This window comes from Pristiophorus japonicus, chromosome 15 (assembly GCF_044704955.1).
Source record: "Pristiophorus japonicus isolate sPriJap1 chromosome 15, sPriJap1.hap1, whole genome shotgun sequence".
NCBI lineage: Eukaryota > Metazoa > Chordata > Chondrichthyes > Pristiophoridae > Pristiophorus > Pristiophorus japonicus.
The window spans coordinates 73,499,968-73,515,477 of record NC_091991.1 but is presented as its reverse complement, the minus strand read 5'-3'; positions in this window follow the sequence as shown (position 1 = coordinate 73,515,477).

Sequence of the window (15,510 nt, the reverse complement as noted above, 5' to 3'; positions counted from 1 at the left end):
CTTGATGGGAACAAGCACATTTTTCAGGGTTTCCTACACCTCGGGGCCTGCTTCAGTCAGGAAAATAGCCCGTTTTCTTTCTAATATCACCTTGTTTCGGTTTTCATCATCGGGGACATCACTGATACTATTTGCAGTGAAAAACATTTCCAGTCGCTCCATATATGCTCCGAAAGTCTCTCAGTTACAATGGGACTCACCCAAGTGCCCTATTATTCCCATAGGTGCAGCCATATTCAGCCAAGTGTTCTTGTAATTTGCCTTGAATGTGTTTTGGCTGTGCTGCAAAACAAAGAAGCTCTCAAAGTTCCTCTGCGCACGAACATCCACAAACAAAAATTTCAGCTTAGGGAATCCAGAAATGTCATCCTTGTCACCAATGTGATATATTCTTTATGACATCACAAATACACACATATACACAATGGCTCTAAAGGAACTTGTCATGTGACCTTGTCATATGATCCTTTTATTATATACATCAGGAGCTGCATTACCACAGTAGTCCACTAGGTGGAGCAGTAATTCACTAGGGGGAGCTCTATATTACATGCACAGCATCAGCTGCATTGCCCTCATTAACCATCTCTGATGCTCATCGAGGAACTCGATCAGGTTGATCTGACACGATTTGCCTTTGGCAGGTCCGTGCTGACTTTTATTTATTAATTCCATTTTTCCATGTGCTAATTGGTTTTGTCCTGGATTTTTGTCTCTAGGAGATTCTCCACCATCGCCGTTAGGCTGACCCCTTACATGGCCTATCAAATTCATCGATAGATTGTAAAGGATAAATTATTCAGCAATTCACAGTTCCCATCCCCCACACATTACTGCCAATCATAACCTTTGACCCCAGTATGCCTTGCCCTACCCACGTGTCCTGTCTATCTAGACTGGGATAGCACTGAATAAAGGCCCAGAAATTGAATAGTGTGGGGAAACAATTTTTCTGTCTCTCTTTACTTTAATTTAAAATCTCACTGGTATGCGTTTAACTCTATCATGATTGTTGCATTAACTAGTCAGTTTCTCCATGAAGCATGTGTCAATGCCTTCATTAACAAGTTTAAATCAGCTGTGATACAGTATGTGTTCTCATTCTCCTGAGCACATTAAACATTTCATGTAGTGGTATTATCAATGTGACTGAGCATGTCTGAAACCCGTTCTTTAGTGCATCTTCATCATTTATTCCACATACTCATTGACTCATGCACAACATATCAAGTCATTCCTGTGCTTTCAGGCTTTCTGATCAACAGATCACTGGGGTCTCTGGAGCTCTTTTCCCATCTTCCCCCAAAATGGTCCTGATGTCGCAAGTACTGGTTAGGCTATTAAATTCATTTTCCTCATTATTCAGCATAGGCAAAGACAGAACTCTCTTCAAGAGAAAGCTGTCAATTTACTATTCTTAACCATTCTTTCCTGGCGTTCACCAGATTGTGTGTTGATACCAGATTGTCATCTTTTGGTGAATCATGCCCAGGTGATTTATACTTCTTATGGATGCACTTGCACTAATTCCTTTTATTGGGTCCTGAAATTCACCCATATTCCCCGAGGGAGTTGACCTTAGAACCAACACGAGGGAAAAACATACTTGACCTCGTCCTCACCAATCTACCTGTCGCAGATACTTCTGTCCATGACAGCATTGCTGGCAGTGATCACCACACAGTCATTGTGGAGACAAAGTTCCATCTTCACATTAAGGACACCCACCATCGTGTTGTGTGGCACTATCACCGTGCTAAATTAGATAGATACAGAACAGAGCTAGCAGCTCAAAACTGGGCATCCATGAGAGGCTGTGGGCCATCAGCAACAGCAGAATTGTATTCCACCACAATCTGTAACCTCATGGCCCAGCATATACCTCAATCTACCATTACCATCAAGCCAGGGGACCAATCCTGGTTCAATGAGGAGTGCAGAAGAGCATGTCAGGAGCAACACCAGGTTAACCTAAAAATGTGGTACTAACCTGGGGAAGCTGCAACACAAGACTATATGTATGCTAAGCAGTGGAAGCAGCATGCTATAAACAGAGCTAAGCGATCCCACAATCAACAAATTAGATCAAAGATCTGCAGTCCTGCCACATCAAGTCGTGAATAGTGGCGGTCAATTAAACAACTAGTGGGAGGAGGAGGCTCCATGAATATTCCCAGCCTCAATGATGGCAGAGCCCAGCACGCAAGTGCAAAAGACAAGGCTGAAGCGTTTGCAATCACCTTCAGTCAGAAGTGCCGAATGGATGATCCATATCGGCTTCCTCCCAAGGTCCCCACCATCACAGAAGTCAGTCTTCAGCCAATTTGATTCACTATGTGATATCAAGAAGCAGCTGAGTGCATTGGATACAACAAAGGCTATGGGTCTCGACAATATCCTGGCTGTCCTGCTGAAGACTTGTGCTCCAGAACTCATTGCACCTCTAGCCAAGCTGGTCCAGTGTAGCTACAACATTGGCATCTACCCAACAATGTGGAAGACTGCCCAAGTATGTCTTGTCCACAAAAAGCTGGACAAATCCAATCCAGCTAATTACCGCCCCATCAGTCTACAGTCAATCATTAGCAAAGTGATGGGAGGTGTCATCAATAGTGCTATCAAGCAATACTTACTCACCAATAACCTGCTCACCGATGCCCAGTTTGGGTTCAGCTTGGACCACTTGGCTCCAGACCTCACTACAGCTTTGGTCCAAACATGGACAAAAGAACTGAGTTGCAGAGGTGAGGTGAGAGTGACTGCACTTGACATCAAGGCAGCATTTGACCGAGTGTGGCATCAAGGAGCCCGAGTAAAACTGAAGTCAGTGGGAATCAGGGGGAAAACTTGTCACTGGCTGGAGTCATACCTAGCATAAGGGAAGATGGTTGTGGTTGTTGGAGGTCAATCAGCCCAGCCCCAGGACATCGCTGCAGGAGTTTCTCAGGGCAGTGTCCTAGGTTCAACCATGTTCAGCTGCTTTATCAATGACCTTCCCTCCATCATAAGGTCAGAAGTGGGGATGTTCGCTGATGATCGCAGTGTTCAGTGCCATTCGCAACTCCTCAGATACAGTGAAGGCTATGGGTCCCAACACCATTCTAGCTGTAGTGCTGAAGCCATGTGCTCCTGAATTAGCTGTGCCTCCAATGCGTCTAATTACCGCCCCATCAGTATACTCTCAATCATCAACAATGTGATGGAAGGTGTCGAAGCCAGTGCTATCAAGTAGCACTTATTCACTAATAACCTGCTCACCGATGCTCAGTTTGGGTTCCATCAGAACTGCTCGACTCCAGACCTCATTACAGCCCTGGTCCAAACATGGACAAAAGAGCTGAATTCCAAAGGTGATATGAGAGCGACTGCTCTTGATATTAAGGCAGAATATGACTGAGTCTGGCATCAAGGAGCTCAAGTAAAATTGAAGTCAATGTGTATCCAGGGCGAAACTCTCCACTGGCTGGAGTAATATTAGCACAAAGGAAGATGGTTGTGGTTGTTGGAGGCCAATCATCTCAGCCACAGGACATCACTGCAGGAGTTCCTCAAGGTAGTGTCCTAGACACAACCACCTTCAGCTGCTTCTATCAATGACCCCTCCATCATAAGATCAGAACTGGGGATGTTCGCTGATGATTGCAGTATTCACTTCCATTATCAACTCTTTAGACAAAGACGCAGTCCATGCCCACATGCAGCAACACCTGGATGACATTCAAGTTTAGGCTGATAGGTGGCAAGTAACATTCGCGCCACACAAGTGCGAGGCAATGACCATCACTAACAAGCAAGAGTCTAGCTACCCTCCCTTGATATTCAATGGCATTACCATCGCCGAAGCCCCCGCCATCAACATCCTGGGGTCACCATTAACCAGAAACTTAACTGGGCCAGCCATATAAATACTGTGGTTACAAGAGCAGGTCAGAAGCTGGGTATTCTGTGGTGAGCGTCTCACCTCTTGACTCCCCAAATCCTTTCCATCAACTACAAGGCACAAGTCAGGAGTGTGCACCTCCGACAACACTCAAGAACATAAGAATATAAGAATTAGGAACAGGAGTAGGCCATCTAGCCCCTCGAGCCTGCTCCGCCATTCAACAAGATCATGGCTGATCTGGCCGTGGACTCAGCTCCACTTATCCGCACACTCCCCGTAACCCTTAATTCCCTTATTGGTTAAAAATCTATCTATCTGTGATTTGAATACATTCAATGAGCTAGCCTCAACTGCTTCCTTGGGCAGAGAATTCCACAGATTCACAACCCTCTGGGAGAAGAAATTCCTTTTCAACTCAGTTTTAAATTGGCTCCCTCGTATATTGAGGTGGTGCCCCCTAGTTCTAGTCTCCCCGACCAGTGGAAACAACCTCTCTGCCTCTATCTTGTCGATCCCTTTCATTATTTTAAATGTTTCTAAACGATCACCCCTCATTCTTCTGAACTCCAACGAGTAAAGACCCAATCTACTCAATCTATCATCATAAGGTAACCCCCTCATCTCCGGAATCAACCTAGTGAATTGTCTCTGTACCTCCTCCAAAGCTAGTATATCCTTCCTAAAGTAAGGTGACCAAAACTGCACGCAGTACTCCAGGTGCGGCCTCACCAATACCCTATACAGTTGCAGCAGGACCTCCCTGCTTTTGTACTCCATCCCTCTCGCAATGAAGGCCAACATTCCATTCGCCTTCCTGATTACCTGCTGCACCTGCAAACTAACTTTTTGGGATTCATGCACAAGGACCAATTGTGGAGCAGTGGAGGCGTGTCCTGCACAGTTGGAGCTGAGCTGCAGAGAGAGGAGCAGCTATCAACCTTAGCTCCTGCCTGGAGAGCCCTGAGAACAGCCCAGGAAGAGAAGGAAGGAAGGGGCTTCAACACCAACTTTCACCCAGAGGGAGAGGAGGAGAAAAGGAAACTTTTAACAACTCTTTACCATTTCTGCAAGGAGTTGGAGAGAGGGGGAAAAGACCAACAACAACAACATCCAGTGTGGAAGGAGGGAGACTCTACATTTCTACAGGTGGGTGTGGGTGCAGTCCCAAAAAGACTTTGTTGAATCGGTGGGGGGAGGAAAGAAGACCACTGAGGGCCGGAACATCGCGGGGGGTGTGTGTGTGTGGAAAGTGTGTGTGGGGGCCTTGCTTACAACTAGGCCCCACACACAATTGAACCCCCCCCCCCAATTGCCTAGCCTGGGATAGCTGGAGCTACCAGGCTCAAGAATTTCCTTAATCACCCTAATTAAACATCGTTGGGAGTGTGTGCCTGGTGGCTCTAGCTGCCCCAGGTGAAGACATCTTCTCCCCTCACCTGAAGACCACCCCAAAGACTTTGTGTTTTGCCATCTGGGGATTGCACCCACCCACAGCTGCGAGGGGAGACCTGCCCTCGCAGTTCCCCCCCCCCTTCCCACCCCCCTCTCTCTTTCTCTGTTACTCTGTTTCTCCCCTCTCTCTCTGAGGCCCCTTTCTCCCAAATTAATAAAAAAAAACCAATTAAGACAACTGAGCAGAGGGAGCAAGGCCCCTCCCCAATTGCCAACTAGGGGAGAGGTGCCTCGTTAAGGGCTCCTCTGCTCAGTTAAATATACAAGGCCAATAAAGACCATTAAGGCCTGTGACTTTGGGGTGGGTGAAGCCCTTAAAGGGACCCCGTGATGGCGACCCCATCCACGCCGGTGGCAGGGCCAGTGAAGACGTATGCGCAGGTGGCAACCGCTTCCACGGCACCTCCTGCGCTACCCGCTGCCCTGCCACCTTTTCAACTTATAACCAGGAAACACGGGGTCAAGAGCTACACTCACCCCACAATGAGCATTGAGGAGTGCGTGCGGGCGATGGCTGGGGTAGTCGGCCCCTCGGCCATTGTCGCGGCCTCCAAGATGTCTGGGAAGGCTGTTTTCTTCCTGGGGTCGGAGCGGGCGGTGTCCCTGGCCCTTGAAAAGGGGCTCACGGTGGGCGGGACGTTCCTGCCGGTGGGCCCTCTCGAGGCCACCGCGCAGAGGGTCATCGTGTCAAACGTCCCGCCCTTTGTTTCCACTGAGCTCCTCCTCCCTCACCTACACCAACTGGGGGAGGTAAGGTCGGGGATCAACCCCATACCGCTCGGCCTCAGGGAGAACAGCCTGCGCCACGTGTTCTCCTTCCGCCGCCAGCTCTTTGTCCGGCTGGCGCGGGAGGACATGACAGAAGGGCACTTTAATGTGGTGCACGAGGGGACTGCCTACCGCGTCTTCTGGACGTCGGACGGCGTGCGGTGCCATGCCTGCAGAGAGGTGGGGCACATTCGCAAGAACTGCCCCGCCTCCAAGGCCGCCAAACCACCGAAGGCGGCCAAGGCTGGCACCGCCGCCACCCCTCCCCCTAGTTGCGTCCGCGTGCCGGGAGCCATAGGTGCGCGGGCATCGTTGGAGGGCTTTGTTTTCAGGGCCTCCGGCGGGGGGGAGGGAGAGCGTCCGAACGGAAAGAAGGCGCGGAACAAGGAGAAACATCTAGAGGCTGGTCCCCTCGGTGCGCCAGACAATTTGTTTACCGCGCTCGGCCCAACCCAGTCACCGGCGAGCGCGGGGTGCCCCGAGCCCGTGCCCGAGCCCTTGAACAACACCACAGAGGGGCCCGGGCGCGGGCAAGAAAAGGAAAAGGGGGGGGCGTAGCGGGAGGCCTCGGCAGACATGGAGGTCTCCCTGCCTCCGCGCGCCCCCAGGAACAAAAGGAGGCACGGCTCCGATGAGGCGGAGGGGGAACAACATCCCTCCGCGGAGGAGTCGGTGCCCGCCGCGTGTCCCGCGTCCCCAACCAGCGCCCCCAAGCTGCGCTGTAGGCGAGAGGAGTCTGTCCCCGGGGAGGGTGAGACAGTCGAGGCTGCCCAGCCTCTGCCTCCCGGGGATGGCGTGGAAGATCTGCCTGTCGTGGGGGGCGTGGGGATCGCGGAGGAATGCATTGCCGCCGGGTCGGGCGTCCCGGGGACTGAGGCAGGCGGGGCCGAAAAGGCCGAACCTGAGCCCGCCCAGCCAATACCCAACTTCCCCCGGGAGTCGCTCGACCCGGCAGAAAAGGAAACATATGTCTATTATGACACTGTAGATGCTGGGCCGGGGGGTGGCAGCGGGGAGGGGGAGGAACACCCACCCTCGCCTCTTGCTGTGGAGCTGGAGCACTTGGAGAGCCTGGGGATTTCCTATGGCCGGGTCTCTCCTTGTTCCCCGGTTCCTGGGGCGGAGGGGGAACCCCTTCCGCTGTCATTTCCCGACCCGGCACCATTTTTAAAAGAACCCAGTGGGGACTCCTCTGCCGACGATCCTGGGGGTGGGATCGGGGCAGAGCCAGGGCCGGTTGGAGCGGCCGGTTCATTTGCCGTACCTTGTGCGGTCGATGGGCCGGCTGCTGGCGGCCACCTCCCGGAGGAGGACGGGGACTCGGTGGGGGACGCGGGTGAAGACCTAGAGACCACCGCCAGCGAGGCGGTGGATCTGCTCGCGGCCGCCGCCGAGACCATCCTCATTCCTGCAAAGGAACTCCGGGACTTTTTGGCCCAGAGCCGGGGTCACTGCAACCAAGCCCGACTGGCCCTGGAAAAATGGTCCGAGCCAGAGCTGATCAAGGGGTCCGTCGGCGCCGCCGTCAAAACCTTGGCCGCGGGCGGGCCCTTGACAAAGGCGCAACACCTTGAGCTGCGCGAGCTCAAGGGACTCCTCGCTGGGCTGCGGAGGGAGCGGAGTTCAACAAAAGACTCCGCTCCCTCCCCCACAATAGGTTAAGGTAGAGGTTGCACTATGCTTTTGCCATGAAGATAACCATAGCCAGCCTCAACATCAACGGCGGCAGAGGGGCACGCCGTAGATTTGACAATTTTTCGCTCCTGCGGGAGGGGAAATATGCGGTGTGCTTCCTGCAAGAAACCCACACCGTTCCGGGAGACGAAGCCACGTGGCTCCTGGAATGGCAAGGAGAGGTCCGCATGAGCCACCTCACCGCCATTTCTAGTGGGGTGGCCATCTTGCTGGGCCCGCATTTTCAGCCGGAGATCTTGGGGGTCGAGGAGCCCGTGCCAGGCCGCTTGCTGCACGTAACGGTTCGCCTGGGGGACGTGCCGCTCCATCTCGTGAACGTGTACGCCCCTCAGCCCGGCCCGCAGCAAACGCGCTTCTTTGAAGAGGTGTCCGCTCTTCTTGGCTCCGTCGACGTCGGCGACTGCATTGTCCTCGGGGGGGATTTTAACTGCACCCTCGAGGCGAGGGACCGCTCCGGTGCCCCGCAGTGTATGACGGCGATGGAGAAGTTGAGGGACCTGGTCGGGTCCTTCGACTTGGTGGACGTCTGGCGAAATCTCCACCCCGACTCCAGCGCCTTTACTTGGGTGAGGCCTGGAGTAGGATGGTCTAGAGTCGACCGCCTTTACGTGTCTCGGGCGTACGTTTCCTGCGTCCCGGCGGCCTCCATGCGGCCGGTGCCGTGTTCGGACCACCACCTGGTGTGGGCGGACTCGCTTCGCTCCGCGCGAGGACGGGGTCCGCGTACTGGCACTTTAACAACCGGCTGCTGGAGGACGTGCGGTTCCAGGACTCGTTCTGTCGATTCTGGTCCGACTGGAGAAGGAAGCAGGGGGGCTTCCCCTCCTTGAGGCTATCATGGGACGTGGGCAAGGCTCACGTCCGCGTCTTCTGTCAAGAGTACGCGAGGGGGTCGACCAAGAGGCGGGCGGCCAGAGTCGGGCGCCTAGAAAAAGAGGTGCTCGACCTGGAATCCCGTCTCGGTCAAGTCGTCCAGGACCCGGCCCTGCGGACGGTGTACGAAGCGAAGAAGGCCGCGCTGAAGGACCTGCAGCTCGTCGGGTCCCGAGGCTCGTTCGTGAGGTCGCGGATCCGGTTCCTGCGGGATCTGGACCGCGGCTCCCCCTTCTTCTACTCGCTGGAAAAAAGGCAGAGTGTCCGTAAGCAGCTCTTGACGCTGCTGCCGACGACGGCTCTCTCGTCTCGGATCCGGAGGGCGTCAACAACAGGGCCCGTGAATATTACGGGGCTCTGTTCTCTCCGGATCCGTCCAGCGAGGAAGCGCGTAGAGTTTTGTGGGAGGACCTGCTGAAGGTCAGCCCGGAGGGCGCCGAAAATCTGGAAGCTCCGCTAAGCCTGGCGGAGCTGATCGGTGCCCTCGCCCGGCTCTCGAGGGGAAAATCCCCGGGGCTGGACGGGCTGACCGTGGAGTTCCACAGGGCGTTCTGGGACGTCCTGGGGAGCGACTACGCGCGGGTTCTGGGGGAAAGTCTGGCGACCGGGGAGATGCCCCTCTCTTGGCGCAGGGCAGTCATCGTCCTGCTGCCTAAGAAGGGCGATCTCTGCCTCCTTAAGAACTGGCGCCCGGTCTCCCTCCTCAGCACGGACTACAAAATCTTCGCCAGGGCGATGTCTGCTCGTCTTGGTGCCGTGCTGGACCACATGATCCACCCCGACCAGTCCTACACGGTCCCGGGCCGGACAATCCACGATAACATCCATCTGGTCCGGGACCTCATCCATTCTTCCCAGGAGGCTGGTCTGTCGGTCGCCTTCCTATCCCTCGACCAAGAGAAGGCGTTCGACAGGGTGGATCAAGACTATCTGCTCGGAACTCTGCGCGCTTTCGGGTTCGGGACGCATTTCGTCGCCCGGATCCGACTTTTGTACGCCGCCGCGGAGTGTCTGATTAAGGTTAACGGGTCCTTGACGGCCCCCCTTCGCTTTAGGAGAGGGGTGCGCCAGGGATGCCCCATGTCCGGCCAGTTATACGCCGTTTGCGTGGAGCCTTTCCTGCGCCTCTTGCGGACGAGGTTGACGGGACTGGCTCTGCAAGGGCCGGGCGTGGAGGGCGTCCTCTCGGCTTACGCCGATGACGTGCTCCTCGCGGTAGAGGATCCCGCTGACCTGCGGAGGATGCGTGAGTGCCAGGAGATTTACTCGGCCGCGTCCTCCGCCAGGATCAACTGGGAGAAATGTTCCGGACTCCTGGTGGGTCAGTGGCGGGTGGACTCCCTGCCGGAGGAGCTCAGGCCTTTTGCCTGGAGCACGACCCATCTCCTCTATCTGGGAGTCTACCTTAGCCCCGACGAGGGAGCCTGGCCGGCGAACTGGCAGGAGCTGGAGGCCAAGGTCGCCGCTCGCCTAGGGCGCTGGACAGGACTGCTCCGAGTGCTGTCCTACAGGGGTCGAGCGCTAGTCATAAACCAGCTGGTGGCCGCAATGCTGTGGTACCGGCTGGTCACTTTGACCCCTCCCCCTGCGTTTGTCGCCAAGATACAGAAGAAGCTGGTGGACTCTTCTGGAACAACAGGAAGCACTGGGTCTCTGCTGCGGTCTTGAGTCTCCCGCTTGAGGAGGGCGGTCAGTCGTTGGTGTGCGTCAGCGCCCAGCTCGCGACTTTCCGTCTTCAGACCCTGCAGAGATACCTTTACGTCGAGCCCCCTCCTAGGTGGTGTGCTCTGGCGAGGTATTTCTTCCGCCAGCAGCGCGACCTCAATTATGACACGCAGCTCCTGTTTGTGAACTTGGGGGGTGCCAGGACCGCCCTCCGGGAGCTGCCTGTCTTTTACAGGGAACTCATCAGGGTCTGGAACAAAGTCTCCACCAAGCGCAGCTCTCCGCCGGCTGGAGTGGCGGCCGTCCTGCAGGAACCGCTGCTCGGGAATCCGTACCTCCACGGCCGAGGTTTTATGTGGCGGTCGGAAGAGAGGGCTGTGGCTGGTGAGGTGACCAGGGTCAGGGACCTGCTCGATGGCGGAGGAGCGGGCTGGATGGCGCCAGACACGCTGGCGCGGCGCCTAAATTCTGCCAACGTCCGCCACGCGGCCGATGCCATCGAGTCGCTAAAAACAGCTCTGGGCCCTGACTCCGTTAGGTGCATCGAGGAGGCTCAAGCACGTGGGGAGATCCTGTCCGAACTGACCCCCGTCTGGACGGAATTCCTCATCGGCGCCAAACCCCGGAACCTCCCTCGGGGGCCGGCGCCTCACAACTTGAGCCGCCTCAGGGAAATCCCCTCCGTGCCTTTCAGTTCCGCGCGGAGGGGTTTCCTGTACGGGCTGCTCCTGCACACCCTCAACTTTGCCATCCTCGCCGGCCGTCCGGACACGCCATGGCGTACCATCTTGCCGTCCGGAGGAGGCGGGGGTCCCCGATGGAGGGCACTCTATGCAGGGGTCCTCCCACTATTCATCGGGGACTTGGCCTGGAGGGTGGTGCACGGAGCAGTGCCGTGCAACAAATTTTTAAGCCGGTTCACGGACTCCCAGGCCGCCTGCAATTTCTGCGGTCTGGAAGAGTCCGTGTTCCATGTTTTTATGGAATGCACAAGGTTGCAGCCCCTGTTTTATTATTTGAAGGGGCTGCTCCTGAAATTCTGGCTGCACTTCAGTCCCACTCTCCTGATCTTTGGGCACCCTGTGCGGAGGGGAGCGGGTAGGTCCGAAGGCCTCCTCGTAGGACTGCTCCTGGGCACGGCCAAGGGTGCCATCAGCCGGTCCAGGCAGCGGGCGGTCGAGGGGGTCGTTCAACCTGACTGCCTGCCTCTCTTCCGCTCTTACATCCGGTCCAGGGTGTCCTTGGAGATGGAGCACGCGGTGTCCACCGGTACGCTCGCGGCCTTCCGCGAGAGGTGGGCACCGGAGGGACTGGAGTGCATCATCACGCCCGGCAACCAAATTTTAATTTGATTTTACGTTTTAAAGTTTAATTTGTTTTAATTGCCGGTGCTTTTAGTGTCCCCCTCCCCTTTTATAGGGGGCACTGGAAAAAATTTGATTTTAGCGCCCCAAAAAAAAAAAGGGAAAAAAAAAAGGGGCCTTGAAAATGTCTGCTGTGTCACCCAGGCGGGTGGCACGGTTTAATGTTTATGTTTATTTTCAGGTAAACTCAAAAGAGTTTCATGCACAAGGACCAATTGTGGAGCAGTGGAGGCGTGTCCTGCACAGTTGGAGCTGAGCTGCAGAGAGAGGAGCAGCTATCAACCTTAGCTCCTGCCTGGAGAGCCCTGAGAACAGCCCAGGAAGAGAAGGAAGGAAGGGGCTTCACCACCAACTTTCACCCAGAAGGAGAGGAGGAAAAGGCAGAAAACTTTTACTACTTTTTACCATTTCTGCAAAGAGTTGGAGAGAGGGGGAAAGACCAACAACAAACATCCAGTGTGGAAGGAGGGAGACTCTACCATTTCTACAGGTGGGTGTGGGTGCATTTCCCAAAAAGACTTTGTTGTATCAGTGGGGGGAGGAAAGAAGACCACTGAGGGCCGGAACATCGCGGGGGGTGTGTGTGTGTGGAAGTGTGTGTGGGGGCCTTGCTTACAACTGGGCCCCACACACAATTGAACCCCCCCCCCACCCAATTGCCTAGCCTGGGATAGCTGGAGCTACCAGGCTGAAGATGTTTCTTAATCACCCTATTAACATCGTTAGGAGTGTGTGCCTGGTGGCTCGAGCTGCCCCAGGTGAAGACGTCTTCTCCCCTCACCCGAAGACCACCCCAAAGACTATTTGATTTTTGCCATCTGGGGATTGCACCCACCCACAGCTGCGAGGGGAGACCTGCCCTCGCAGTTCCCCCCCCTTCCCATCGCCCTCTCTCTATCTCTCTCTCTCTGTCTCTCCCCTCTCTCTCTGAGACCCCTTCCTCCTAATTTAAAAAAAAACAGAACAATTGAGACAACTGAGCAGAGGGAGCAAGGCCCCTCCCCAATTGCCAACTAGGGGAGAGGTGTGCCTCGTTAAGAGCTCCTCTGCTCAGTCAATATACGAGGCCAATAAAGACCATTAAGGCCTGTGACTTTGGGGTGGGTGTAGCCCTTAAAGGGACCCCGTGATGGCGACCCCATCCACGCCGGTGGCAGAGCCAGCAAGGACATATGCGCAGGTGGCAACCGCTTCCACGGCACCTCCTGCGCCACCCGCTGCCCTGCCACCATTCAGACTTATAACCAGGAAACACGGGGTCAAGAGCTACACTCACCCCACAATGAGCATCGAGGAGTGCGTGCGGGCGATGGCTGGGGTAGTCGGCCCCTCGGCCATTGTCGCAGCCTCCAAGATGTCTGGGAAGGCTGTGTTCTTCCTGGGGTCGGAGCGAGCGGTGTCCCTGGCCCTCGAAAAGGGGCTCACGGTGGGCGGGGCGTTCCTGCCGGTGGATCCTCTCCAGGCCACCGCGCAGAGGGTCATCGTGTCGAACGTCCCGCCCTTTGTTCCCGCTGAGCTCCTCCTCCCTCACCTACAACAACTGGGGGAGGTAAGGTCAGGGATCAACCCCATACCGCTCGGCCTCAGGGAGAACAGCCTGCGCCACGTGTTCTCCTTCCGCCGCCAGCTCTTTGTCCGGCTGGCGCGGGAGGACACGACGGAAGGGCACTTCAATGTGGTGCACGAGGGGACTGCCTACCGCGTCTTCTGGACATCGGACGGCGTGTGGTGCCATGCCTGCAGAGAGGTGGGGCACGTTCGCAAGAACTGCCCCGCCTCCAAGGCCGCCAAACCACCGAGGGCGGCCAAGGCTGGCACCGCCGCCACCCCTCCCCCGAGTAGCGTCCACGTGCCGGGAGCTGTGGGTGCGCGGGCATCGCCGGGAGCCTTTGCTTTCACGGCCTCTGGCGGGGGGGAGGGAGAGAGTCCGATCGGAAAGAAGGCACGGGGGAAGGCGAAACATCCCGAGGCGGGTCCCCTCGGTGCGCCAGACAGCTTGAACACCACGCTCAGCCCAACCCAGTCACCGGCGAGCGCGGGGTGTCCTGAGCCCGTGCCCGAGCCCTTGACCAATACCACAGAGGGGCTCGGGCGCGGGCAAGAAAAGGAAAAGGGGGGGGTGGAGCGGGAGGCCTCGGCAGACATGGAGGTCTCCCTGCCTCCGCGCGCCCCCAGGAACAAAAGGAGGCGCGGCTCCGATGAGGCGGAGGGGGAACAACATCCCTCCGCGGAGGAGTCGGTGCCCGCCGCGTGTCCCGCGTCCCCAACCAGCGCCCCCAAGCTGCGCTGTAGGCGAGAGGAGTCTGTCCCCGGGGAGGGTGAGACAGTCGAGGCTGCCCAGCCTCTGCCTCCCGGGGATGGCGTGGAAGATCTGCCTGTCGTGGGGGGCGTGGGGCCAGCGGATGAATGCATTGCCGCCGGGCCGGGCGTCCCGGGGACTGAGGCGGGCGGGGCCGAAAAGGCCGAACCTGAGCCCGCCCAGCTATTAATCAACTTCCCCCGGGAGTCGCTCGACCCGGCAGAAAATGAAATTTAGGATTTTAATGACACTGTAAATGCTGGGCCGGGGGGTGGCAGTGGGGAGGGGGAGGAACACCCACCCTCGCCCCTTACTTTGGAGCTGGAGCACTTGGGGAGCCTGGGGATTTCCTATGGCCGGGTCTCTCCTTGTTCCCCGGTTCCTGGGGCGGAGGGGGAACCCCTTCCGCTGTCGTTTCCCGACCCAGCACCGTTTTTAAAAGAGCCCAGTGGGGACTCCTCTGCCGACGATCCTGGGGGTGGGATCGGGGCAGAGCCAGGGCCGGTTGGAGCGGCCGGGTCATTTGCCGTACCTTGTGCGGTCGATGGGCCGGCTGCTGGCGGCCACCTCCCGGAGGAGGACGGGGACTCGGTGGGGGACGCGGGAGAAGAACTAGTGACCACCGCCAGGGAGGCGGTGGATCCGATCGCGGCCGCCGCTGAGGCCCTCCTCATTCCTGCAAAGGAACTCCGGGACTTTTTGGCCCAGAGCCGGGGTCGCTGCAACCAAGCCCGACTGGCCCTGGAAAAATAGTCCGAGCCAGAGCTGACCAAGGGGTCCGTCCGCGCCGCCGTTAAAACCTTGGCCGCGGGCGGGCCCTTGACAAAGGAGCAACACCTTGAGCTGCGCGAGCTCGAGGGACTCCTCGCTGGGCTGCGGAGGGAGCGGAGTTCAACAAAAGACTCCGCTCCCTCCCCCACAATAGGTTAAGGTAGAGGTTGCACTATGCTTTTGCCATGAAGATAACCATAGCCAGCCTCAACATCAACGGCGGCAGAGGGGCACGCCGTAGATTTGACAATTTTTCGCTCCTGCGGGAGGGGAAATATGCGGTGTGCTTCCTGCAAGAAACCCACACCGTTCCGGGAGACGAAGCCACGTGGCTCCTGGAATGGCAAGGAGAGGTCCGCATGAGCCACCTCACCGCCATTTCTAGTGGGGTGGCCATCTTGCTGGGCCCGCATTTTCAGCCGGAGATCTTGGGGATCGAGGAGCCCGTGCCAGGCCGCTTGCTGCACGTAACGGTTCACCTGGGGGACGTGCCGCTCCATCTCGTGAACGTGTACGCCCCTCAGCCCGGCCCGCAGCAAACGCGCTTCTTTGAAGAGGTGTCCGCTCTTCTTGGCTCCGTCGACGTCGGCGACTGCATTGTCCTCGGGGGGGATTTTAACTGCACCCTCGAGGCGAGGGACCGCTCTGGTGCCCCGCAGTGCATGACGGCGATGGAGAAGCTGAGGGACCTGGTCGGGTCCTTCGACTTGGTGGACGTCTGGCGAAATCTCCACCCCGAC